This window comes from Scyliorhinus canicula, chromosome 7, assembly GCF_902713615.1.
Source record: "Scyliorhinus canicula chromosome 7, sScyCan1.1, whole genome shotgun sequence".
NCBI classification, from domain to species: Eukaryota; Metazoa; Chordata; class Chondrichthyes; order Carcharhiniformes; family Scyliorhinidae; genus Scyliorhinus; species Scyliorhinus canicula.
In genome coordinates, this window is record NC_052152.1 from 136,167,433 (window position 1) to 136,193,703 (window position 26,271).

Sequence of the window (26,271 nt, forward strand, 5' to 3'; positions counted from 1 at the left end):
GCAAACATCTGTACCTGCAAATCGCTCTGCTTTTCTCCTCTCATTAAAGAAATGTCAAACTGCACAGAGGATTACTAGTTTATTTTCCATTTATCGCCAGTTAATGGTATTTGTATTCCCTTTGGGCGTTCCTTACAGTGCTAAGCCTAGAAAGAGAATACATTTCATTATCCCTAAACATAATATTAAACTGTTACATTAAATACATTTGCCTGACTCATTTACTTCACGCATTTAATTTCATGCTTCCCTGTCTGAGGAATTTGTTGGTGTTTGGTATCTGACAATTAAAAATCAGTACGATATTATAATTAAGTGAAATGAATGTGTTATAAAGGGCCTTGACATTGCACTAATTATCTGTTACAAGAAATGCTAATATAGTTGATGACACTTAATTTCATGAATATTAATTGGATATTAAATTGTACTTTCAATCTGAGTGTACCTTGTTTCTGTGTGTGAGACTTCACCCACCCCTTCCAATTAAACGGGTGCAGAAGATTGTGACAGAGCCTGATTAGAATAGGTTTTAGTTAATGAAGAGTATTGTAAACAACAGCCAAAATATATCCCACCTTGTTCGCCAAATTGAATATCCTTTTCATTTTACGGAAGCCAATTCCAATTTGTGGCAGTTGGTATTATGGTAGCCAGGTTGAGGCTGTAAGACCATTGGCGTGGGAGGTACCTGAGACAACAAGATCATTGGTGAAGCCTGCCTGCTGGTTCCGCCCAGTAAAGCAGAGTATAAGAGTCTGTGTCTCCCCAGCTGCTGCATTCTGTACCTGCGCTGCTGGGGGAAACATCTAGTCCAATAAAGCCTTCAATTGTACTCCAATCTTGCTTTGAGAGTTATTGATCATGCATCAGTTTATTGGACTAGATTTTGAAGAATGGAGCTCCGCATCAAGCCGGAGTGTCTGCAACTTAGCCCCATGCGGCAAACTCAGCGGCAACCTTCAAACATTGGCTGCCGTGCTTCAACGGGTACCTCAGGACGGCCACGACTACACCCACGGAGGACCAGAAACTGCAAGTTCTCCACTCGAGGGTGAGCCCAGAGATCTACACCCTCATCAAGGATGCGGACAATTTCGAGGCCGCGATGGCCCTGTTGAAAGGACACTACATTCGTCCAGTAAACCAGGTCTACGCACGACATCTGCTAGCGACAAGGCAACAAATCCTGGGGGAATCGCTGGATGAATTCTACCATGCACTTCTGGTACTAGGTAGGAATTGTGACTGTCCGCAAGTTTCAGCCAGCGAGCGCACAGAACGTTTCATCCAGGATGCATTAGTTGCAGATATGCTATCCTCCAAAATCCGTCAGCGGCTGCTGGAGAAAGAGACACTAGACCTCAAGGAGGCACGGGCCCTTGCTAGCTCCCTGGGTGTGGTCTCCCAAAACGTCCGCGCGTACGTCCCCAACCATTCGGCAGCCCCATGGGCAGCATGCAACCCGCCCGTGGCCGACCCCAATGCATCCACCATCCCCCCCACAAGCTTGTACCAGGCAACCCCGGGGGGCCCTGCTGTTATTTTTGTGGGCAACCCAAGCACCCCCGGCAGCGCTGCCCGGCCCGCTCCTCCATCTGCAAAGGGTGCGGCAAAAAGGGCCATTTCGTGACTGTATGCCAGGCCCGAGCGGTCGCTGCCGTCTCCGGGGGCGAACCGGGGCTGCCACCACAGCTCTTTCCACGGCCCACGTGCAGACACCGGGCACCGCCATCGTGTTCCACATGGACTATGTCCGACACATGGGCGCCGCCAACTTGCCCACCCCCAGCCATGTGCTACCCGTGGGCGCCGCCATCTTGGATGGAGTCTCAGGACCCCGATTCGGATGACCACACACCACCCGAGGAAAATCTTCAACTTTTATAACGACTCGCCTCGGTGACCCTGGACCAGTCTCGGCCCCGAACTCTCTCGACCGCGACAACAACCGTGCTCATGAACGGACACAAAACATCCAGCCTGATCGATTCCGGGAGCACAGAGAGCTTCATACGCCCCAACACGGTGAGTCGCTGTTCTCTTCCCATACACCCAGTTAACCAAAGAATCTCCCTGGCCTCCGGGTCTCACTCTGAAGAGATCAAGGGGTTCTGCGTAGCTAACCTCACGGTCCAGGGGAGGGAATTAAAAAATTTCCGACTCTATGTCCTTCCTCACCTCTGCGCTGCCACGCTCCTAGGGTTAGGCTTCCAATGCAACCTCCAGAGCATAACCTTTAAATTCGGCGGCCCTATACCCCCTCCTCACTGTCTGCAGCCTCGCGACCCTCGAGGTTGACCCGCCTTCCCTTTTTGTGAACCTCACCCCGGATTGCAAACCCGTCGCCACCAGGTGCAGACGGTACAGTGTCCAGGGCCGGACCTTCATTAGGTCGGAAGTCCAGCGGCTACTGAAAGAAGGTATTACTGAGGCTAGCAACAGCCCCTGGAGAGCTCAAGTAGTGGTTGTAAAGACCGGGGAGAAGCACAGGATGGTCATCGATTATAGTCAGACCATCAACAGGTATACGCAGCTCAACGCGTACCCCCTCCCCCGCATATCTGATTTGGTCAATCAAATTGCACAATACAAGGTCTTTTCCACGGTGGACCTCAAATCCACCTACCACCAGCTCCCCATCCGCCCGGACGACTGCAAATACACTGCATTTGAAGCAGATGGGTGGCTCTACCACTTCCTGAGGGTTCTCTTCGGTGTCACAAATGGAGTCTTGGTCTTCCAACAGGAGATGGACCGAATGGTTGACCGGTACGGTTTGCGGGCCACGTTTCCGTACCTCGACAATGTCACCATCTGCAGCCACGACCAGCAGGACCACGACACCAACCTCCGGAAATTCCTCCATAACGCAAAAATCCTTAATCTCACCTACAACAAGGACAAATGCGTGTTCAGCACCGACCGTCTAGCCATCCTCGGCTACGTAGTGCATGATGGAGTTATAGGCCCAGATCCCGAACGCGTGTGCCCCCTCATGGAGTTTCCCCTCCCCCACAGCTCCAAGGCCCTGAAACGCTGCCTGGGGTAATTTTCATATTATGCCCAGTGGGTCCCCAATTATGCGGGCAAGGCCCGCCCACTAATCCAATCCACAGTTTTTCCCCTGTCGGCAGAGGCCCGCAAGGCCTTCAGCCGCATAAAAGCAGACATCGCAAAGGCCACGATGCACGCAGTCGACGAATCCCTTCCATTCCAAGTCGAGAGCGACGCATCTGACGTAGCTCCGGCGGCCACCCTCAACCAAGTGGGCAGGCCTGTGCCTTCTTTTCACGCACCCTCCATGCTTCAGAAATCCGTCATTCCTCGTTGAAAAGGAGGCCCTGGCCTTAGTAGAAGCTGTGCGGCACTGAAGGCATTACCTGGCCGGCAGGAGATTCATGCTCCCCACTGACCAACTGTCGGTTGCTTTCATGTTTGATAACGCACAGCGGGACAAGATAAAGAGCGATAAGATCTTACGGTGGAGGATCGAGCTCTCCACCTACAACTATGAGATCTTGAAATGAAATGAAAATGAAAATCGCTTATTGTCACGAGTAGGCTTCAAATGAAGTTACTGTGAAAAGTCCCTAGTCGCCACATTCCGGCGCCTGTTCGGGGAGGCTGTTACGGGAATCGAACCCTGCTGCCAGCTTGCTTTGGTCTGCCTTCAAAGCCAGCGATTCGCCCAGTGAGCTAAACAGCCCCTTGTATCGTCCCAGGAAGCTAAACAAGCCTCCTGATGCCCTATTCCGCGACACATGTTCCAACGCACAAGTGGACCAACTCCGGGCCCTCCATGAGGACCTCTGCCACCCGGGGGGGTCACTCGATTCTTCCATTTTATCAAGACCCGCAACCTGCCCTACTCCATCGAGGAGGTCAGGACCGCCACCAGGAACTGCCAAATCTGCGCGGTGTGCAAGCCGCACTTCTGCAGGCCAGAGAAGCCGCACCTGGTAAAGGCTTCCCGTCCCTTTGAACGCCTCAGTATGGACTTCAAAGGGCCCCGCCCATCCACCGATTGCAACACGTACTTCCTGAATGTGATTGACGAGTACTCCCGGTTCCCATTCGCCATCCCCTGCCCCGAATTGACCGCAGCCCTCCACAGTATCTTTGCACTGTTCGGTTTCCCTGCCTACATACACAGTGATAGGGGGTCCTCCTTCATGAGCGACGAACTGCGTCAATTCCTGCTCAGCAAGGGCATTGCCTTGAGCAGGACGACCAGTTATAATCCCCGGGGAAACGGGCAGGTAGAGAGGGGAATGGAACGGTCTGGAAGACCGTCCTACTGTCCCTGCGGTCCAGAAATTTCCCAGTCTCCCATGGGTAGGAGGTCCTCCCCAATGCACTCCACTCGATCCGATCACTGCTGTGTACCATGACAAACTAAACACCTCATGAACATCTCCTTGTCTTCCCTAGGAAGTCCTCCTCTGGGACCTCGCTCCCAACCTGGCTGACAACTCCTGGACCCATTCTACTCCGCAAACACGTGCGGGCGCACAAGTTGGACCCACTAGTCGAGAGGGTCCACCTCCTTCACACAAACCCTCAGTACACCTACGTAGCGTACCCTGACGGCCGACAGGATACGGTCTCCCTATGGGACCTGGCATCTGCTGGATCCCCACCCACACTCCCCCCACCCTCCCTCCTACCGGCGCACCCTACGGCCGCCCCCTTCCCAGGTGGATCAGTTCTCCCACTGGTCCCATCTAGGGGTGATGAAGCTACTGAAGAAACCAAAGTCACGCTCCCGGAGTCACGGATCCCCGAGCCGGCGCCTGCATCACCGCCGAAACTGTGACATTCACAGAGGACGACCAGGGCCCCTGATCGACTAATTGCTTCATTTTGATGTTTACATGGAAATAAATACTGTAAATAGTTGTGACATGTAACGAGGCAAAACACTGTACCACCGACGGGTACCACCATAATCTCAACCTCTACCACTGTATAACGCAAGACCACCACCCCCTCCGGACTCTTTTTTAAAAGGGGTGAATGTGGTAGTCAATATTAGGGGTATTACGGTACCCAGGTTGATGCTGTAAGACCATTGGTGTGGGAGGTACCTGAGACAGCAAGATCATTGGTGAAGCCTGCCTGCTGGTTCCGCCCAGTAAGGCGGAGTATCAGAGTCTGTGTCTCCCCAGCTGCTGCATTCTGTACCTGCGCTGCTGGGGGAAACATCTAGTCCAATAAAGTCTTCAATTGTACTCCAATCTCGCTTCGAGAGCTATTGATCGTGTATCACAATTGCGTTTTTGTTAAAGGCCAAAGCAATCCATATGCCGAGCATGATGACTGAAAGCTCAACTCCCAGAGCATTGTGGGACTTAGCCTTATGTAAGTCAACATTACGACAGAGACTTCACTTCCAAAGTACTTAATTTGTTTTTTATAATAATAATATTAATCTTTATTGTCACAAGTAGGCTTACATTAACAGTGCAATGAAATTACTGTGAAAATCCCCCAGCACCACATTCCGGGGCCTGTTCAGGTACATTGCGAGAATTAGTGTTGGGTGGGGTTACTGGGTTATGGGGAAAGGGTGAAGGTGTTAACCATGGGTAGGGTGCTCTTTCCAGGAGCCGGTGCAGACTTGATGGGCCGAATGGCCTCCTTCTGCACTGTAAATTCTATGTAAAATTACAGAACGAGCACGTCTTTCGGGACTTGTAGGAGGAAACTGGAGCACCCGGAGGAAACCCACGCAGACACGGGGAGAACATGTAGATTCCACACAGACAGTGGCCCAAGCCGGGAATTGAACCTGTGAAGCAACAGTGCCAACTACTGTTTGAGTGCTTTGGGATATACTGCGGTGCTGAAATGAGCTACAGGTATGCTGTATTTTTCTCAAAAATATAAATAGAAACTTGCATTTTTGCAGCATTTTTAATATAGCAAAATAACCCAAGACCTCTGACTGAGGGGAAATGGGTATTGAACAGCAGTGAAAAAGTGGGGATAGACAGTCAAGAGCATAATTTCTGGTGAGGCTTTTAAAGTTGAGGAGAGAGGTAGGAAGTCATTGAAATGTACCCAGGAGATGGCCTTTCAGCCATCAGTCAGATAAAGGGTGCTTTAACACCGTTGATCCAGTTTAGTGAGGATACCAAACAATAAACCTTGTGTGTCAAGGGATTTAAAGGGGTGTCTGATTGAAAGTAAGTGGGCATTTCTTGAAGGTGAAATAGATATTGTCAAGGAAAAAGCAAGGGAATTCAAATTCAAAATGAAGAAAGCAAAAATTGATTTGAAATATAAAAGTAGACCATAGGTTTTGCACAAGCAATCCGACGCAAGCAAGGGAAGGACTTAACACAATGATGGGTAGGCTGAGGAAAGAACAGAATGTCTTTGTGCACTGCCCTACTTTTGTTAATGATTTTCATCAATTTTCTGGAAGATTTGATGTGGTTGATTTCAGCAATGAATGTACCAAGGGGCTGGATTCTCCGCAGCCCCGCGCCAAAATCGCGTTTGGCGCGGGGACGGAGAATTCAATTTCCTGCCAAAACGGGCCTGGCGCCGGTCCGGCGATTCTCCGGGACCTGAGAATCGGCGTGATCGCAGAGTACTCATTTCCAGAGACCGGCCCAGTGATCCTCCGCTCCCGAATGGCAGAGTTCCCGACGACGTGGGATTAACCTGCTGGTGGCCGCTAGCGTGCACACGCGCGGACTCTAAACCGGCCCTTTTCCACTGGGTGAACTACTCTGGGACCCTGCTAGCCACCTGCAGGTCATTGAATCGGCTCCGCTTTTTCCCAGAAATCTTCAGAGTATAATGCTAGCGTTTTTTCACCGGCATGGTTCATAGTCCCATTTTGGGAGAATCCAGGTTTGTGATAGGATCCCTCTAAATTCACCTGCATAATTAGAGAATGAGGTTGCACCATGTCTTTCCTATATTAAAGCCTATAAAGCTCCTGGTCCACTGCAGGGTAAGGTAAAGTCACCATAGTCCCAGATGACCAGCTTCTGCTTTCCCCTTTGAGGGAGAAAGCTGACTGGTGGTGATTTAACCTGATGATCACCACACCTTAGATAAGGGGCAAGGTTCAGAAGGCAGGGCCTTCATGAATAACCTCAGCCAGTACAGGAATTGAACCCACGCTGGTGGCTTCGCTCTGCATCGAACCAGCTGTCTAGCTAAGTGAGCTAAACAAGCCCTCACTGCGGGTTAAAGCACCAAAAGAATGTACTCATCAGTGTGAAGGGTATTTACATGGTTATTCTATTGGATGTACTGTTCCAAACACTTAGAAAGGATTAACCATCATACCTGTGCCTAGGAAGCCAGGAGCCAAATCATATAATGATTATAAACCTGTGGCTTTACCTTCATTGGCTAAATGTATGGAGAAAGTTGTTAGTAACCACCTCACCTAATCTGTTTCAGATTATCTTGATCCCTCATAGTTTGCTTATAAAGCACATAGGGGAACAGAGGATGCTACCCTTTCTCTAATGAACCTGATAACTAATCACCTCCAACAGCCAAAATCTTTTTTGTGTGTCTTATTTATTGATTTTAGTTCAGCATTCAATACAATGTAAATTCACATCCTGTTACATAGGTTGTTTACTTTGAACCTGAATGGGGGCCTAATCCTTCGGATTAGGGCTTTTTTTACTCATCTCCCTGAGCATTAGGAATGGCTTTTTATTTGATGAACTGATTTTAAACACAGGGGCTCCTCAGGGCGAGGTCCTGACCTCTGTTATTTTCCATACACAACTATGAAATGAGAATCAAGGGAAGTAATACTTATTTATTTAGGTATGCAGATGATAGGGCGTTGGTGGGGCTATTTTTAAAAGATAAAACGACAACTGAAGGAAATTACTCTGAACATGTTGCCACCCTTCAGAATGGGGTCAGTTGAGTGCTTTGCAAATCAGTGTAGATAAATCTAAAGAGCTACTTTTATTTAATAATGGCCTGCATATGTGTGAACCTCTTTATCTTAATGATCACCCGGTAGAGGTTGTAGCGTGGGAACACATGTAGACCAGAATCTACACTTCATAGAGAACACTGACGGGAGGCAATTTTACGAAAGAAACAGAGTCCTGTTGTGGGAGCATATAATGGGGTTGTTCTTGGGACCTGCAGCACTGAGAATGATCCCACTATCTAATGGGACTCGGCCATTATTTTTGGCCTCTGTGGGGAATGCTCCGCCGAGGCCATACTTACCTCATTTCCTGTACTGATGAGCTCATTCCATTAAAGTGATCGGACGCCATTTTTAAATGCCACCTCGATCTTTCAACCCCCCTCAGAAGCCCCACCCTGGCCTCCGGACCATTCCACTATCCCAACGTACCTCTTGGGGTCCCCGACCCCCCCCTCATCTCACCTCTGAGGGGCAGGGCACCCCCAGGCCCAATCTCTGGCACGGGAAGCCTGGCACCTTGGCATTGCCAGTCTGGCACCGTTGCGGTGTCCCAGCCAACCTGGCAGTGCCACATGGGCACCCTGGCAGTGCCAGGGTGTTTGGGTGGCGGTACCAGGATGACAGTTCCAAGGTGCCCGAATGCCAGTGAGAGTGCCAGATATCACCCTGCCCAGTGACCAACCACAATGGGGCCTCCAATGGCCTCCCAGGTGCCGTTATGCCTGGTGCCCGGTTCTGTGGACCAGTGCTAACAAGTGCCGTGGCGAGGTCTCCCAGGTGAGGCCGTTAGTTCCCGGGTCTCTAGAGAATCTGGCGTAGACATATTTAAGTAAGCCGGTAAGTAAATAAGTAATATGTTAATCTGGATCTCGCCCAAGCTTCTCGCAAGATTAAATTGTCTCATCGCGTCACCAAGTTGGGCGCGACGAGGCTGTTAAATCGTGTCCTGTATCTTATAAAGACTATTTGGTGTCTGTTTTTAATTAGAAAATGGAAAGTGTTTGGAGTGAGTCAAGATGTTTTAGCGAAGGCAGACAAACGCCTGGGAGAGAGCATCCTAACATTCAACATGACAGTTTGGTGTGGTAACCTGAGTGCGAAATGCAAATGTAACCTGGCCAGAATTGTCAACACCGCAGGTTAAATTATTGGTGGACAGCAGACACAGCTTGACAACGTATTTGATAATGCAGTGAATAGGAAAGCTCAGCTCAATATTGATGACCCCTCTCACTCTTTATATCCTCAATTTCAAAGATTCCTTTTGGGCCATTGCTTCAGAATGCTCATTGATAGGAAAAATCTGTTCAAGGCGACTTTTCTTCCCGGTGCCATAAGCTTACTAAATAACATAATGTAAACTCAACCTGCTGTTTTTACTTACTTTATTTATTCAACTGCAGCAAATGCTTTAATGGCAGAATGCAATATGTTGTATTTGTATAGCATGGATGTATGTTATTCACTGTTTTTACACCAAAGGCTATATGATTATATGTTGTGTTGGAGGTGAAGCCAAAGACAAAATTCCACTTTGCATGGACAATAAAGTTTTATTATTATTAACATGTCTGTTCCATCTACTTTGATAGAGAAATGCAAAGCTATCCCAACGTCATACTCCCAATCCCACTGCTCTACTCTTTCCCTGTCTCTTCTGCTTCAAATGAGTTGCTGATCATCCCTTGAACGGCATAATGGTCACTGTGCCAGCAACTTGAAAGGATTTAAAAAGGGAGTTCAACAGAGCAAGGTGGAGGCAGCTATATTATTGATAGGATTGAGTGTATGGGATCAATTCAAGAGGGCAGGTGGAAGCATGTGATACATGACGTGGGGCCAGAGATTTTTTGTAAATAATGGGGCAATGAAGGATTTGCAAACGAGGATTTTCATTTCAATGCATTTGAAAGGGGGAACCGTGAGGATTGGCGAGGATGAAGGTGATGGAGCACGACAAACTTTAGGCGATATTTACCAGTCCCACCCACCACCAGGATTGTCCAACCCTCCCAGAAGATAAAAACAGTAAAAATGGGGAAATAAGAAGACTGGTCTGAACTGTTTTTCCATTCAGTGTTGTTAAAAGTCAATTGACTTGTGGCTGGCCCGTTGCATCCTCAGTAGTGAGTCCTGGCAGGGCAATGTTGGAAAATCCTGGCCTTAGTGTGGGATAAGGTTGGTGATTTGGATCAATAGGAATAGTGTGGGTTGGTGTTCAGGAGGCCAGCAAATTGACCAAACGAGAAGCCAGGTTTGGTACAGTCACAAGCAAAGTGTTTTAATGACTGTGGGAGTCAGGTAATTGCCTGATGTGGTAGAAAGGGAAGGAATACTGGCTTTGAACTTTCAACTCCGGGTCAAATGGGACACCGAAGAATTATTGTCTCTTCTTGTACAGGTTATTTTGGGTAGAAATCCCAGTCAAATCCATTCCCACATGAGCATGAGAATCAACTTCACTTCTACACTATTGCCTCCCTAATCACTGGCCCAGATTCTATCTGAATCAACACTCATTCGTTTACACAGGGGTAACATTGGCCCATTATCTTCAGAAGAGCAACACAATTGGCTGATAAATGAATCTAATCCACATAGCAGTAGTTTTGAGGAGCTGTTCTCTCTGTCCTCTGTCTGCTCCCCTGCCTCAAGCATCCCTTCAACCTGCCAAATGCCTACTTTCAAAAGCTCCACATTCTAGGTAGGGTTTTGACTTTCATGGAATCCCGACAGTAGGCAGTTAGGGCAGCACGGTAGCATAGTGGTTAGCACAGTTGCTTCACAGCTCCAGGGTCCCAGGTTCGATTCCCGGCTTGGGTCACTGTCTGTGCGGAGTCTGCACATTCTCCCCGTGTCTGTGTGTGTTTCCTCTAGGTGCTCCGGTTTCCTCCCACAGTCCAAAGATGTGCAGGTTAGGTGGATTGGCCATGATAAATTGCCCTTAGTGTCCACAAAAGGTGAGGTGGGGTTACTGGGTTACAAGGATAGGGTGGATGGGTTGGGGCTTAAGTATGGTGCTCTTTCCAAGAGCTGGTGCAGACTCGATGGGCCGTATGGCCTCCTTCTGCACTGTAAACTCTATGATTCTATGACAGTGCAGAAGGAGGCCATTCGGCCCATTGAGTCTGCACTGACCCTCTGAAAGACCACACTACCTAAGCCCAATCCCCCACCCTGTCCACGTAACCCACCTAACCTTTTGACACTTATGTGCAATTTAACACGGCCAATCCAGCTGACCTGCACATCTTTGGACTGTTGGCGGAAACCGGAGCACCCGGAGGAAACATGCAGACACAGGGAGAATGTGCAGACTCTGCACAGACAGTCAACTGAGGTCAGAATTTAACCCGGGTCCCTGGCACTGTGAGGTGGCAGTGCTAACCACTGTATCACCCCTTTGCATTTTGGAAAGGGAAAAGAGTGTCATCGAATGCTTCACTGAAACTCTACCAACAAATACACCTCCCTCCCAATCATCTTCAAGATTCTGTTTTGCTGGCTGCGTTATGTGTGTGGCGCTTCCCTCCACAGAATGCAAAGAGAAGCAATTGAAATTTCTGACCGGCTTAAGGCTGAATCCAGGCCTGAACCACTTCTCTCTATCCATTCTGATACAGAGTTGGCAGAGTCTGATTAAGTGGAAAGAAACTTGAGACAAATTAATTGGAAACTCTAAAATTAGTTTTTGCTGAGATTAGTGGAAAACAGCAAAAGAGCAGAAAGAGAGATGACAGGATTATCATGAAAAAAGCCATCACACCACTGCCCCTGTTGCAATGTGATCTTGAACGTAATTGAATTTCTGTTTTTCTTCAGACCTTGCTTTGGAATTTGAGCTCTGCAGAAAGGTTCCCTCTGCCTGGTGTGGTGCGAAGGACACATTTGTGAGTATTTGACCTTGAGCCAAGTTTCCAAATCACCTCCTTCTCAAAGGCCTGCTACATCCACTTCAATAGCATTGACTATCTCATATATAAGCATTGATATTGGTGATTGTGGATTTGTACCTTGGTCTTGTTCGTCCATCAGCTGGAATCTATTCTTAACCTCAGTAGTTCCCTTAAGTAGGATGCCTAACTTTGGATACAAATGACTTAAGTTTATTAAAACTGTGCATAATGCAGCATATGTTTAATGTAGGAGCAGGAGATTTAGAAGGGTTATGGAGATTAACTTTCTCATCCAGAGTGGGTGAGAGTCTGGAGCTCATTGCCTGAAAGGGTGGTGGAGGCAGAGACCCTCATAACATTTAAGAATTATTTAGATGTGCACTTGCGATGCCAAAACATACAAGGCCACAGGCCAAGTGCTGGAAAATTAGATTGGAATAGTTTGGTGGCTGTTTTAGACTGGTGTAGACGCAATGGGCCGTAGGGCCTTTTCTGTTCTGTAGACCTCCATGACTCTATTAAGAGTGTTATGGACCAGGGTTTAGAGAGCCCCAAAGTGTATCATGGAGTTCACCTGACCCACAACTTTGAATATTGTGGTTATGGGGAAACACACCTGCCTACTCTGCAGGTGTGATGCACCTGAAATCTACAGTACTTTAAAATTAAAACAATGTTTATTTATGAAACCAGTTAACACTTTATAAACCCACAGTTAACATCTTAACAACTATCAACACCAATAAATCCCCCAAAGAATACAGTACTCTCTAAGCAACTCTAAATCTTTCCTTGCAACATCCATAAGACAAAAAGGACCCTGGGCGGGATTCTCTCAGCCCGGGGCCGGGCCAGAGAATCGCCGCGAACAGCGTGGATCATGCCACACCGCCCCCACGCCAGGACGCAATTCTCCACAGAGCGGAGAATCAACGCCATTGGCGCTGGCGTGGTCAGCGCGGCACTGGTCGGGGGCTGCTCCACGGGTCACCCCCACCCGGAGATTCTCCACACAGCATGGGCCAAGCGGCCGTAACAAAAAACCTGAGTCCCACTAGCGTCGCTCTAACCTGCTCTGAGCTGGCGGGACCTCAGCGTGGAAGGATCCGGCGGCGGCCTGTGGAAGGGAAGGGGGCCTCCGCTGTGGCCTGGCCTGTGATTCGGGCCCACCAATCAGCAGGCTGGCCTCTTGGGCTGGGAGCCTCCTTTCTTCCGCGCCAGCCCCTGTAGCCCCACACCGTGTTGCGTCGGGGCTGGTGCGGAGAAGGGAGCCACTGCGCATGTGCGTGTTAGCGCTGGTGCAACTGCGCATGCGCGGATCCCGCGGTACCCAGTTGATGCCGGGATCGGCAGCTGGAGCAGCGTGGGTCGCTCCAGTGCCGTGCTGGCCCCCTGTAGAGGCCAGAATTGCTGATCCTGAGGCCATGTTGATGTCGTTGGGAAACGCGGCGGCGTTTATGATGACGTCAACACTTAGCCTCAGGATCAGAGAATCCCACCCCCCTCTTTACAGAAACACATCAGGTTTAAATTCTCTACTGAGAGCAGTTATCACTCTGAATTCACCCAATGATCGAGAGATGGTCTTTAGATGGCAGAGAGATCAAAATTACACCTTATTTGACTGGCTGCAGCTTCAACACTAAAATGAAACTGAAAAACACAGACACACCCAAGGTTTTCCTCAAAGCGAAGCTAAAATGCAGAGCCAGAGCTCAGCTCCACCCACACTCTGACATCACTGCAGCCACTTGAGCAGACAAATATTTCTTAAAGTGACATTCCCATGACAAGAGGAATAGCACATTGCATTTTTCTGGGGCTAAGCGTGAAATCATTATTTTTAACAAGTGCTGTACCTTTTAATGTAGTAACATGAGTGTCAAAATTGCTGTTAATAAATATTGAGGCCTTGGCAATTGGTGTGAGGTTTGACATTTTGTTCTGGATACCCTGGTGTTTCAGATTATGATTCATTGCAAATCATATCCAATCTAGACAAAGATCTCAGAGTCTGGGCCAAGAATTCAGCTTCTCAGTTTTGATATATTCAACTGAGGTTTACAAATGTCTACTTGCTTGGATACACGCTGCTAAACACGAGCCAAATGGGGCCATGCATTCTGAGATTGAAAATCCCACAGGACGTGTCCTTTAGAAAATGTAGTTCTCTGATGCACTCAATGAATCCAAGTCCTCACCATCTCAGGCCCATGTTCACTCCCACATTGAATGAACACTGTTTTATAAAATGTACTGAAAAAATATTTTGCATCGGTCTTGGCTTTCTGACTTGATCTCAGATTTTCACTCCGAACAAATAGGATCAACGTCATGGGAATTCCTAAAATGTTTTCCCCTACTTGCAGTGGGAAGGATTCAAGTGGTTGTTACCCAACTGGTTATGGACTGGCCAGTTGAATTTTCTAAATCGGCTGTCTGACGTGAACTGGACATCAAAAGTAATTTTTCACCTATCAATGCACATTTTGCGGAGAAAATATTAAATTATACATTTCCTGAGTAGCAAAAAACATATAAAAACACCAGCGCAATCCTACTCCTTTTTTTGTCCTTATATATGTTGTTCCAAATGTATCAGTCTTTCTACCTCTCCTATCTCTATTTTTATCTCTCCTCCGTCACATTCTTTGTTTTTCTCTTTACTTTCTCTGTCTCTCTTTTGTCTATGCTCATTTCTCTGTATTTTTCCTCCCTACCCCCTTCTCTCTCTCTGTCTCCCTCTCTCTGTCTATCTCTTCAATATTTGTCTATCTCTCCAATTCTCAGTCTTTCTGCATCTGTCCTCTCTGCCAGTTGTTCTCTTGGTTTGTAAGTCAGTGAAGTGGAGATGTCAATATGAAGGCAAACTAAATTGCTGTCAACTGCTATAAAACGTGCCCTGCTTTTAGAAAAATGGGTTATTAATGAACACGTTAATGAGACCATGATGAAATAAGTGATGTAAGAGTGACATCAGTAGCCACATAACTGAGAGGATTCAAGAAAGCTAAGTGCAGTATAGACCATGTCCTAATGTCATGTGCTTACCCTGAGGTCTTTGTATATAGTTTGGGAAAAAAACGGCCGCGTAAAAGGGGATTAATGAAAGCCCGCCGGTGAGTGGAAAAGTCAGCGCAGGAACTGTAAGGAAAGCAGAGACTGGGGCACCAGGGGAGGCCACAATGCTCACAGCAGAAGAAATGACTAAAATGATGGCTGTGGAACTTGAAAAACAGTTCACAAAACACATGGAAGCGATGAGGAAGGAGATGGGGGCAGTATTGAAAGTGCTGGTGGAGGAGGCGATTGCCCCGGTGAGGGCGGCAGTATCAACAGCAGCGGCAGAGGTACGGGAGCACGGTGAGAAACTGAAGGAAGTGGAAGCGGCATTATCGCAGCACAGTGATCAACTCACCTCGATGAGGAAGGAGCTGCGGAGGGTGACAGAGACCAACAAGGTCTGCGAGCCAAAATGGAAGACCTGGAAAACAGATCCAGGCAGCAGAATCTGAGAATCGTGGGTCTGCCCGAAGGGGTGGAAGGCCCGAGGCCGACGGAGTATTTTGCCATGATGTTGGCGAAGCTATTGGGGGAGGGGGACGATTCCTCCCGATATGAACTGGATCAGGCTCATCGGTCGTGGAGGCCTATACCAAAGATGAGTGAGCCGCCAAGAGTAGTAACTGTGGGTTACCGTAGGTATAGCATGAAGGAGAAGGTCCTGTGCTGGGTAAAGCAGAAGCGGGTGGTGCAGTGGGCTGGAGCTGGTATATGGATGTACCAGGAGTTTATGGTGGAGCTGGCGAGGAGGCGGGCTGTCTTCAGCCTGGTGAAGAAGGCACTGTACATCAGCAAGGTGCAGTGCGGCAGAGTATATCCAGCTAAGTTGAGGGTGACCTACAAATCCAAGGACTTTTATTTTGGGAAGGCGGAAATGGCAGAGGAGTTTGCTCGGGCAGAAGGACTGTGACAGAATTGAGAAATGGGACTGAGAGTGTCCTGTACCGATGTAGCCTCATGTAACTTTATTTTTTCACTGCGTGCTGTTGGTGTATGTACTAAATGAGTCGACGCTGTATATTTGGACAAGGGAAGAGTTTGGACTTTCATTTCCAATGGTGGTTCATTGGGGCTTGGGTGTGTATGCTGGGGTTGTGTGCTAAAGGGGATTTCTTGGTTTTCCTGGGACCGGGCAAAGGGGAAGGAGAACTGGGCAGAGGCTTCCATGCTGGCCAGTTTCAGCCGGCCAGTGAACGGGTGTGAGGTGGGGGGAGGGGCTGCAGCCATCGGAGCCTGGTAGTACAGATTTCGGTGAGTCTAGCCGGGGTGAAAAGTTGGGGAAAGGAACCGAGGTTGGGGGGAGGAGTTTACAAGATGAAGTGGAGGGGAAGAGTCTGGGGGGTGGGTGGGAGGAGGTGTCTACAATTCATGGGTGTCATTCACGGTACTCTTTCAGGGATTGGATGGTGTTGAATATTGGGGGGGGACTGTATGTGTCGATGGTGACCGTGGTCAATTCCTCATTCCTTTTTCTTTATTCTTTTTTTTCCTCCTTGGGAGGTTTCGTTTTATTTGATGCTTATATTGTCAGGTGGGCCGTTGTTTGGGGGTTGGTGGGAGGATAGGATCGTTGTTGTTGATAAGGGGATTGACATTGTATTCATTACCATTTACTGTTTGTTGGTGGGGTGTAAATTCTGAAGAAAATGTGAAAATGGAGAATAAAATTATTTTTTTTTTTTAAATTGCCCTGACTGACAGACAATGCTGGATTAGGTTTATTATCTAGGCTCCAGCTCCAAGCACATGCTTTTGGAGCTTTATACTGTGGAACCCATGTGAAATTGGTGATCTCAAATTCAACAGCTTGAAATATGTTGTTTTCTCTTGTTGAGCTGTACAGGAAACGCATGTTATCCAGTTAAGCCGAAATTGGTCATTCCAACAGTTAAATTGGGGATTTCAGGCATTATACGTTTCTCATGAAGTTGCAATCTGATTCCAATTCTTTGCAGCAGGGATACTGATTCACCTTCGTCTCCAGAGAGAAGCTGTGCACTGCGTATGGATAAGCCATAGGACAACCAGAAAAATTGGACTGATAGGAAACATTTCTGAAGGCACTCAACAGCTTACTTTCTGCTCATCTCCACACTACACCCCCCTAGCCCCCACCCCACGATTCTGGAAGACATTCTTCTGAATGAAGCCCTTCAGAGGAAAATAAAGGCTTTCCAACTGTTGCAATGGTTAGCAGTCTTTTTTTTCATTCATTCATGGGGGCAGCACGGTAGCACAGTGGTTAGCACAGTTACTTCACAGCTCCAGGGTCCCAGGTTCAATTCCCGGCTTGGGTGAATGTCTGTGTGGAGTCTGCACATTCTCTCTGTGTCTGCATGGGTTTCCTCCGGGTGCTCCGGTTTCCTCCCACAGTCCAAAGATGTGTGGGTTAGAGGGATTGGCCATGCTAAATTGCTCTTAGTGTCCAAAAAAAGGTTAATTGGGTTACTGGGTTAAGAGGGTGGGGTGGAGGAGGTGTGTGCTTGAGTGGGTTGCTCTTTCCAAGGGCTGGTGCAGACTCGATGGGCCGAATGGCCTCCTTCTACACTGTCAATTCTATGATTCTATGATTCACAGGGTGTGAGCATCGATTGCTGGGCCAGCATTTATCACCCATCCCTAATTGCCATTGGCCTGCAGGCATTTAATCTACATTGCTATACGTCTGGAGTCACATGTAGGCCAGACCAAGTAAGGACAGCAGATTTCCTTCTCTAAAGGACATTGGTAAACCAGATGGATTTTTGCAACAATTGACAATGGTTTGATGGTCTTCATTAGGCTTTTAATCCCGGATGTTCTATTGAACTCAAATTTCACCATCTGCCCTGGTGGGATTCAAACCCAGGTCCCCTAGGTCTCTGGATTACTAGTCCAGTGACAATACCACTCTGCCACCACCTCCCCTGAAAATGGCATTGATCAATGTAACGAGTCAGGAAATGTGGTGAGCATTTTCCACAAATCATACTTCAATTACCTACGTTCTGTGTATTAAATTGAATGTTGATTTCCTGTATTATCAGTTATGTTCTGAGAGTTCAACACTTCAGACAGCTCCGAGAGATTACTTGCGTAATATTTCTCTGGACATTTTGCAGCAAACCCAAGGATTGTGGCAGTAAAGAATATCAGGTGTTGGGATCAATTACTAGGTCGATATTGAGCTGAAAGAGTCTGGTAATTCTGACACTATGAATCACTGCTGCAACTGCACTTGGAACATGGTTGTGGTCACCACAGTACAAAAAGGATATTGCAGCGATTGAGTACACAAAAGAGAGTGGCCAGAATGATTGAGGGGGTGGAAGGATTTGATTATGAGGAACAATGATATAATTTCCAGTTCTCACTGGAAAAGGGAAGGTCACGAGGTGGTATAATTGCTGTTTCCTGGATTCTAAAGGGACCAGCTGATGTAAACCATGATGAGCTGTTTCACCTTGTCCACAGCAGCTGAACCAAAGGACACAATGTGTGCTTGAAGGGAGGTAAATTGAAAACTAATCTGTGGAAATAATATTACGGTGAGTAAGTGGCAAATCATAGAACCAGGCTTCAGAGGGAGACAGTGAAACAGATAGATTTATTAAAATTAGATAGAAAATAACATTTTGAGTATAAGTAATTTGAGACAAGATATATTGTTAGTGCAGCAAGCGTGCGATGACTGATTCCCGAAGCTTCCATCACAGGGGATTTTCTCACTTTATGTCAGTGCAGACTAATTGATAGAAATTGATTGCTATGATTAGTCAACAACTCCATTATTGCTGTTTCAAGAGGTGAAGTGGGTGAAGCTTGATTTTTCTTTTCGTTAGCAATTCCTATGATTGAACAGGAAACCTTTCATTTTAACTTCCTGATTGTATTATGTATCAGTTTGTGAGGTCCCTAGATTTCAGAAGGCGACAGAATGACCATCTTGTTAAATTGTTGCTTAGGCTGATGTTTATCGACCAGTAAATGGATTCAGTGAATCGGAGCAATGACATACTGTACATTTCAGTAATTACAGCTTTATATACCTCTTCCCGCAAAGTAGAGAGGTAATAGACCTGATACGCTAAATTGTAAAGTAAACTAGACTGGACACATGTCCTTGGATATCAAACCTTAATTTAAGCATATCCAAGTGGTGGTAATTTCCCCTTTAAGGGAAACACAGCAGAGTAAGGAACACTTGGCCTGCGTAACCAACCGGGACTCAGCATGTGTAATCAGCCATGGTGAGAGAGGCTTCTAGGCAGAGACATTTTGGGAGCTAGTTACAGCCATGCGGCTGCTATAAAAATCTTATTAATAAATACCTTTTGTGTTCACTAATGAAGTCTGTGAAATGGCATCTTTACTTCTGGTGATGAGGATGGGATCATACTCTGGGGAACAAGAGTAGTCATTCCAGTACCAGGCAGAGAGCTACTCTGAGATGAATTAAACAGCACATCTCCTGGCATCTCTAAGATGAAGATGCTTGCCAAGAGTTATGTGTGGTGGCTTGGTATTGATGTTGATATTGAGAAACTAGTCAAGCACTGCCAACAGTGCCAACTGTAAAAAAGGTTGCCTGCTACTGCCCCACTGCACTCTTAGGAATAATCTGGCCGCGCATGAAGACAAATCCATATTGATTATTTTGGGCACAATGTTTTTGCTCGTGATTGATTCACACTCTAAATGGATCGACATTTTTGTAGGTGAAGTCACCTACAGTGCATGCTCCCATTAAAAAGATTACAGCAATGTTTTTCAGCTCACGGATTACCTGAAGTCATTGTATCAGAAAATAGAATTGTATTTACAAGTGCTGAGTTCCAAAACATCACCGCTCTCAATGGTATTAAACACAATAAACAGGTAGCATCAAACAAACTAGCCGAACGAGCTGTCCAAACTTTCAAGTCTGGCCAAAAGAAACTGTCAGGAGATTTGGAAACCCAAATCACATGATTCCTCCTTAGCTATCTTACCACTCCACATGCAACAATGGTGGTCCCACCAGAATAAACGTCATCTCAGAATGAGACTGAGCCTCATGTTTCCAAATTGGCCAGGGAGTGTAGAAGCCAGCCATCAGAAAGTAAGCCACGATTCACATAGTACAGCACGGTTGTTCATGATAAATGAAGCCGTATATGTGAGAAACATGGGTAGTGGATCAAGTTGGATCTCCGGAATTATTGAGCGCAATTTAACGGCCTTGTCGCGCCCGACTTGTTGTCGGGTTGAGGCCGTTGAATCTTGGTGAGAGGCCTCTTGTGAGATTCACGATGCTCAAGTCATCTTGCGAGATGCAGCTGAACCTCGCGAGACGCCGCAATCTGGAACTCACCCTCACTGGGCGAGATCCAGATCAGCATATTTAAATGAGATATTAGAGATATGGACCAAGGCATTCTGCGGGCATCAACACCAGGTACATGGCTGAAAACAAAATTCTCACTGTGTGCAGCTCAGATTTGGAAACTAAGGAATTCCAAAAATAATTCAATGTAAAGATCCCGAGGTATTTTGATAACTGGATGTCACAACTTGACGTCATTTACCATGTTCCTGAATGGCATTCCTCTGGAACATGAACCTACTTGTCAATAGATATTTTTTACGATTCATCCATTGCACCATTTGCATCATGATCATCTTTGCTCTCATTATGATGGACAGCATTGTCACTATTCAATCGTCAACAGCTTCTTCGTCCAACAACTTGGCTTCATCATATGACAAACCTTTCGCAGATGCCAATAAATCTTCAGCTTTTTACTCCTCAGACACACGATAACCACTGAAAGCAGGTTCAACTTAGAAAACAGCGCTACTGCAATGTAAACACAATCAGTCCCCGTCGGAACTACCAGAATGCCAGTCCCAGTTAAGGCCAGCTTCTATGTAGTCCAGTAACAAGCCCCAGTGGAAGAGCTTACACCCAGTAGCGGAGAAGCGCGTATTCCACAAGTCCCACGGGGAGATCGATTCGGGTATCTCTGTGGACCTTGTGAAGGTTGTTACACATATCCTCTTTTTATTGAAGTGAAAATTCATCATCCTTTCCCACTACTGTACTGTGGAACTCCTTGACTCCTTTGCTCCATATAGAATATAAGTGAGGGAAGTGAGGGAACCCCGATATTGGGACCACATGCAAATCCTGAGCCTGCAAACGGCCTCATGGCTCTCGCTGAAGAAAATTTAGGGGCTGGTTTAGCACACTGGGCTAAATCGCTGGCTTTTGAAGCAGACCAAGGCAGGCCAGCAGCACGGTTCAATTCCCGTACCAGCCTCCCTGAACAGGTGCTGGAATGTGGTGACTAGGGGCTTTTCACAGTAACTTCATTGAAGCCTACTCGTGACAATAAGCGATTTTCATTTTCATTTTTCATTTCATGTCAGATGGCCTCCAAGTTGGCTACCTCCACATTTGCCATCTAATTAAGGACTGTGGGTGGAGTTTGGAAACAGGAAACCCAAAAGGAGGGCCCTGCAGCAATGCCTGGACAGTAAATGCCGCTGGAGAATAGGAAAATCTGAGGGGTATCTCAAAATGGAGATGCTCGTGAAGGTCTCCCTCCTCAGTGGTGAACAAGATGGCAAATTGTGCGTACAGTCTCAGAGTTGGGGAGTGGGGAAGTTTGTTCCCTCCAGAAGAGTGCCTGTGGTCACTCCTTAGGCCACTGTGAGCATTGTGGCCCCCCAACAAATGCTGCCAATCAATTCAGCCACCCAGGCCTCACAATCTCCTGCCCAGAGGCTGTCTCCACAGCATTGTCAGGTTTCTGACAGTAAGAAGTCTTACAACACCAGGTTAAAGTTCAACAGTTTTGTTTCAAATCACTAGCTTTCGGAGAACTGCTCCTTCCTCAGGTGCTCCTGGATAGTCAGAGACTTTTTCCCAGGGTAGAGGTGTCAATTACTAGGGGGCATAGGTTTAAGGTGCGAGGGGCAAGGTTTAGAGGAGATGTGCGAGGGTGTTTTACACAGAGGGTAGTGGGGGCCTGGAACTCGCTGCCGGAGGAGGTGGTGGAAGCAGGGACGATAGTGACGTTTAAGGGGCATCTTGATAAATACATGAATCGGATGGGGTAGAGGGATACGGACCCCGGAAGTGTAGAAGATTTTAGTTTAGACGGGCAGCATGTTCGGCGCAGGCTTGGAGGGCCGAAGGGGTGTTCCTGTGCTGTACTTTTCTTTGTTCTTTGTTCTTTGCAGGCTGCTGATTTCCGGTAAAGTCATTTGGTAGTGACACAGCACCTGGGAGCCATTGCTTTCCAGGCCTATTGCCCTTGTGCACCTCCAAACCGATCTCCACCAGAACTGGAAAATTCAACCCATTGTCTGGATAGGAGATATCACTAGTCCCATCAAACCTGTGCTAGCTTTCTGAAAGAATTACTCATTTAGTTCCATTCCCTTGCCCTTTCTCTATACGGTCTAACGTTTCCTTTATCAAATATTTATCCACATTTTGTAGTATAAGGCTGTTCAGCACAGTCAGGGCTGATATGGAGAACAGTATTGGTTAAGGTATGGTGTAGAGGTACACATGTCAGTAGATCGGCGGCAGAATTATATGGAGAGACTCGAGTAGAAGTCACCATGAAGTTAGCTCCTTGTCTTGGCTATACTTTGTACATATGTAAATATCTATTGTTGCATTATGGATTTGTTGATGACTTAATGATGAGATCTTGAGACTTGCATGTTTAAACCTGAACCATTTATTGTTAATCTGTAACTATATACAGATCCCAGTTAGTGCTGTCATGCATGGTGCTGCTACCTCTATGCAGGCTGATTCCAGAGAGTTCTATGAGTCTGTTACCATGTGACTTCATGCATCATACTGTGGGCATGATCTTCTCCAGTCCAAGGTTAACCCTTGCTCTCTCATGCACCTGTTCATTAAAATGGCATGCAGTCATATACAACATCATACAACAGTTATGTGTTATCAATAAGCATCAATGTTTACCTTTACAAGCCTCTGATCGTCTTTGTGAGATCAACTGAAGAAATCCTTACAACACATTTATTACAGAAGCTTTTGAAGTTCCTGCTTCTGTTTCATGTTCTCTCGGAAAAACTCATCCCTTCATTCTTTTAATGATAATCTTAAATTTACACAGTCGAATAGTGGACGTACTAGCCAGTGATTTTTAAACTTTGCTTTATCATAACTTTTCCTCATTTAAAAAATATAAATTTGAACTCCTCTTAGCCTTTTCTACTGTGGCATGCAATGGTGTTTGGAGACTCAAGGAAGCATTTTTGAAGTCAGGGAATTGGGTTTATTTAAGAAACAATTAAATGTTGTAAATGGAGGATCAAGGGCGAAATTCTCCCCCCCCCACGACGGGTGGGAGAATAGCGGGAGGGCCTTCCCGACTTTTTTGACGCCCTCCCGCTATTCTCCCCCCCCCCCCGCCGAAATCCCGACACGAATCGCTGCCGCCGTTTTTTTACGGCCGGCAGCGATTCACAGCTGTTAGAAGGGCCGAAGTCCCAGCCCTTTACGACCTTTTACGAACGGCAAACACACCTGGTCCTGCCATTCGTAAAAACGTCGTGACCACCTGGAAAAAAATAACCATGGCACCGATTGGCACGGCAGTACCACGGCCGTGCCAAGGGTGCCATGGGCCCGCGATCGGTGCCCACCGATCGCGGGCAGCGGGCCCGATGCCCGCGCACTATTTGTCCTTCCGCCGCCCCGCAGTATCAATACGCGGGGCGGCTGAGGGGCAACCCGGACCGCGCATGCGCGGGTTTCGCGCAAAAACGCGATGACGTCACCCGCGCATGCGTGGGTGGAGTCTTCCCACCTGCGCATGCGCGGCTGACGTCATATGACGCGTCAGCCGGCGCTAAGTCCGACAAGCGGGCTTAACGATTTTCGTTAAGCCCGACTTGTCGGGGCCTCCGACGTCGGGCTGCTAGCCCCGACGGGGGACCAGAATCGGTCCCCCGTCGGGAAGGGGCGCGATGCCGTAAAACCCGCCCGGGTTTTACGGCAGTTTGACGATTTCTCCCGTTTTGGGAGAATTTCGCCCATTAGATTTGGTGGTCAGGAAAAGTGAGATTAAACTGGCCAAACGACTTTGTCATATGAACCAATCGTGCAATTACATTAAAGGGTGCTTAAAAACAGATAACCGCTACAACTCCTGCTATTCTAAGTGGGACAAAGGCAGGGTCAATAACAAGGCATCAGTGTGTGGGAGTCAATAGCTGTGCTCAGATGGACAAGGAGACTGTGAAAAAGGGCGGCATTGGAGTCATTGATAAATAGGCCTCACTGTAAACCTTCTCTATCTCTGGATGTTTCATTTCAGTGGGTGTAATATCCTTAAAGCCGACCTTAAATTGGATTAGCTGCAGATTGTTGGAGAAGTGAGAGGTTGATGGCATTACCCACTTTGAGGAGAACTGTATGCACTGTTCAAGTGGCGTGAGTCCGTTACCAGAGCAGATGCACTGCAGGCACATCATGGATAGGGAATAGCAATTGACATTAACCCTGCTGGCTGAATTTCTAAGATACTCCTTTAAAATTGCATTGACTCCTGGATTTTGAAGCATATTCCCTTTGTCAGAGTTTGTTTTCTTTAAAGTCCCTTACAATTTGCTTTGGTATTTACAAGTATTATTAAATTTCTTAGTGATCTCAGGGAAATGTTAACTTTATCAGAGCTCCGTGTCTGCGTGGGTTTTGCCCCCACAACCCAAACAAAATGTGCAGAGTAGGTGGATTGGCCACGCTAAATTGCCCCTTAATTGGAAAAAATAATTGGCTAATCTAAATTATATATTAAAAAAAAACTTTATCAGAGCTTTATTACAAAAGAACTGCATTAGGTGTTAACTTTGTGTCAAATGGATGGCACAGTGGAACAGTGGTTTGACCTACTGTCTCACAGTGCCAGGGACCTGGGTTAAATTCGAGCCTTGACTGGCAGTCTGCGTGGAGTTTGCACGTTTTCCCTGTGTCTGTTTCCTCCGAGTGTTTTGGTTTCCTCCCACAGTCCAAAGGTGAAGTAGAATGGCCTACCTGGCAGGTGAAGTAGAATGGCCTACCAGACTAGCTCTCTGTCACATGGAGAAGGTGCTCATGGCCTTGTTCATGGCCATTGAACTCATGGCCTGATAAATTGCCACTTAGTGTCCAAAGGGTTAGCTGGGGTTACTGGGTTATGGGAAGCGGATGGGGGCTGATGTGTTATCTGAGTTGGTCATCGACTGCAACTGGATGCAGTGAGACTCGAATCGGGGCGGAATTCTCAGACCCCTCGCAGGGTCGGGGAATCGCCCGGGGCCTGCGTAAATCCCGCCCCTGCCGTGGCCGGAATTCTCCGCCACCCAGGAATCGGCGGGGGCGGGAATCTTCCCCCGCCGGTTGACGGGTCCCCGCGGCGATTCTCTGGCCCGTGATGGGCGAAAGTCCCGCCGCTGACATGCCATTCCCGCTGGCGTGGTTTAAACCACCTCTGTGCCGGCGGGATTGGCGGCACGAGCGGGCCTCCGGGGTCCTAGGGGTGTGCGGGGCGATCGGACCCCGGGGGGTGCCCCCATGGTGGCCTGGCCCGCGATCAGGGCCCACCGATCGGCGGGCGGGCCAGTGTCGTGGGGGCACTCTTTTTCTTCCGCCGCCGCCACAGCCTCCACCATGGCGGAGGCGGAAGAGACCCCCCCTACTGCGCATGCGCCGGTGGTGACATCAGCAGCCGCTGACGCTTTGGCGCATGCGCGGACTCACGCTGACCGGCGAAGGCCTTTCGGCCAGCCCTGACACCAGCCGGTGTAGCGCCAAAGGCCGTTGGCTCCAGTCGGCGTAGCGGGATCCACTCCGGCACGAGCCTAGCCCCTAAAGGTGCGGAGAATTCCGCACCTTTGGGGAGACCTGACGCTGGAGTGGTTGGCGCCACTCCGCTACGCCGGGACCCCCCCATCCCGCCGGGTAGGGGAGATTACCGTCCCAGGCTTCCAACACAGGAGGTGGTCCAACACTGTTTTATTGAACTTGCTTGTTGCTGTACATAATCTGCTGTGGGTTGACACTCTATTAATCTAAACTGATAACCTCAGACTGCCTGGCCAGACTAGCTCTCTGTCACATGGAGAAGGTGCTCATGGCCTTGTGCACTATAACTATCTCTGTAGCTGTATCCAGTGAGAAGAGGCAGAGCCTTAATGCCTCGTGTGTTTTATAGTGGTAGTGTCCTGTCTGGTGATTGGTTGTTCTGTGTCGGTGTGTTCATTGGTTATCCTGTGTGTCAATCACTGCCTGTCTGCATCTCATTATATCCATGAGTGGATATTATGACATCTTCCCTTTTTGAAATAAATTTTGGAATGTGGCTGTATATACATGTGTGACTATGTACAAGT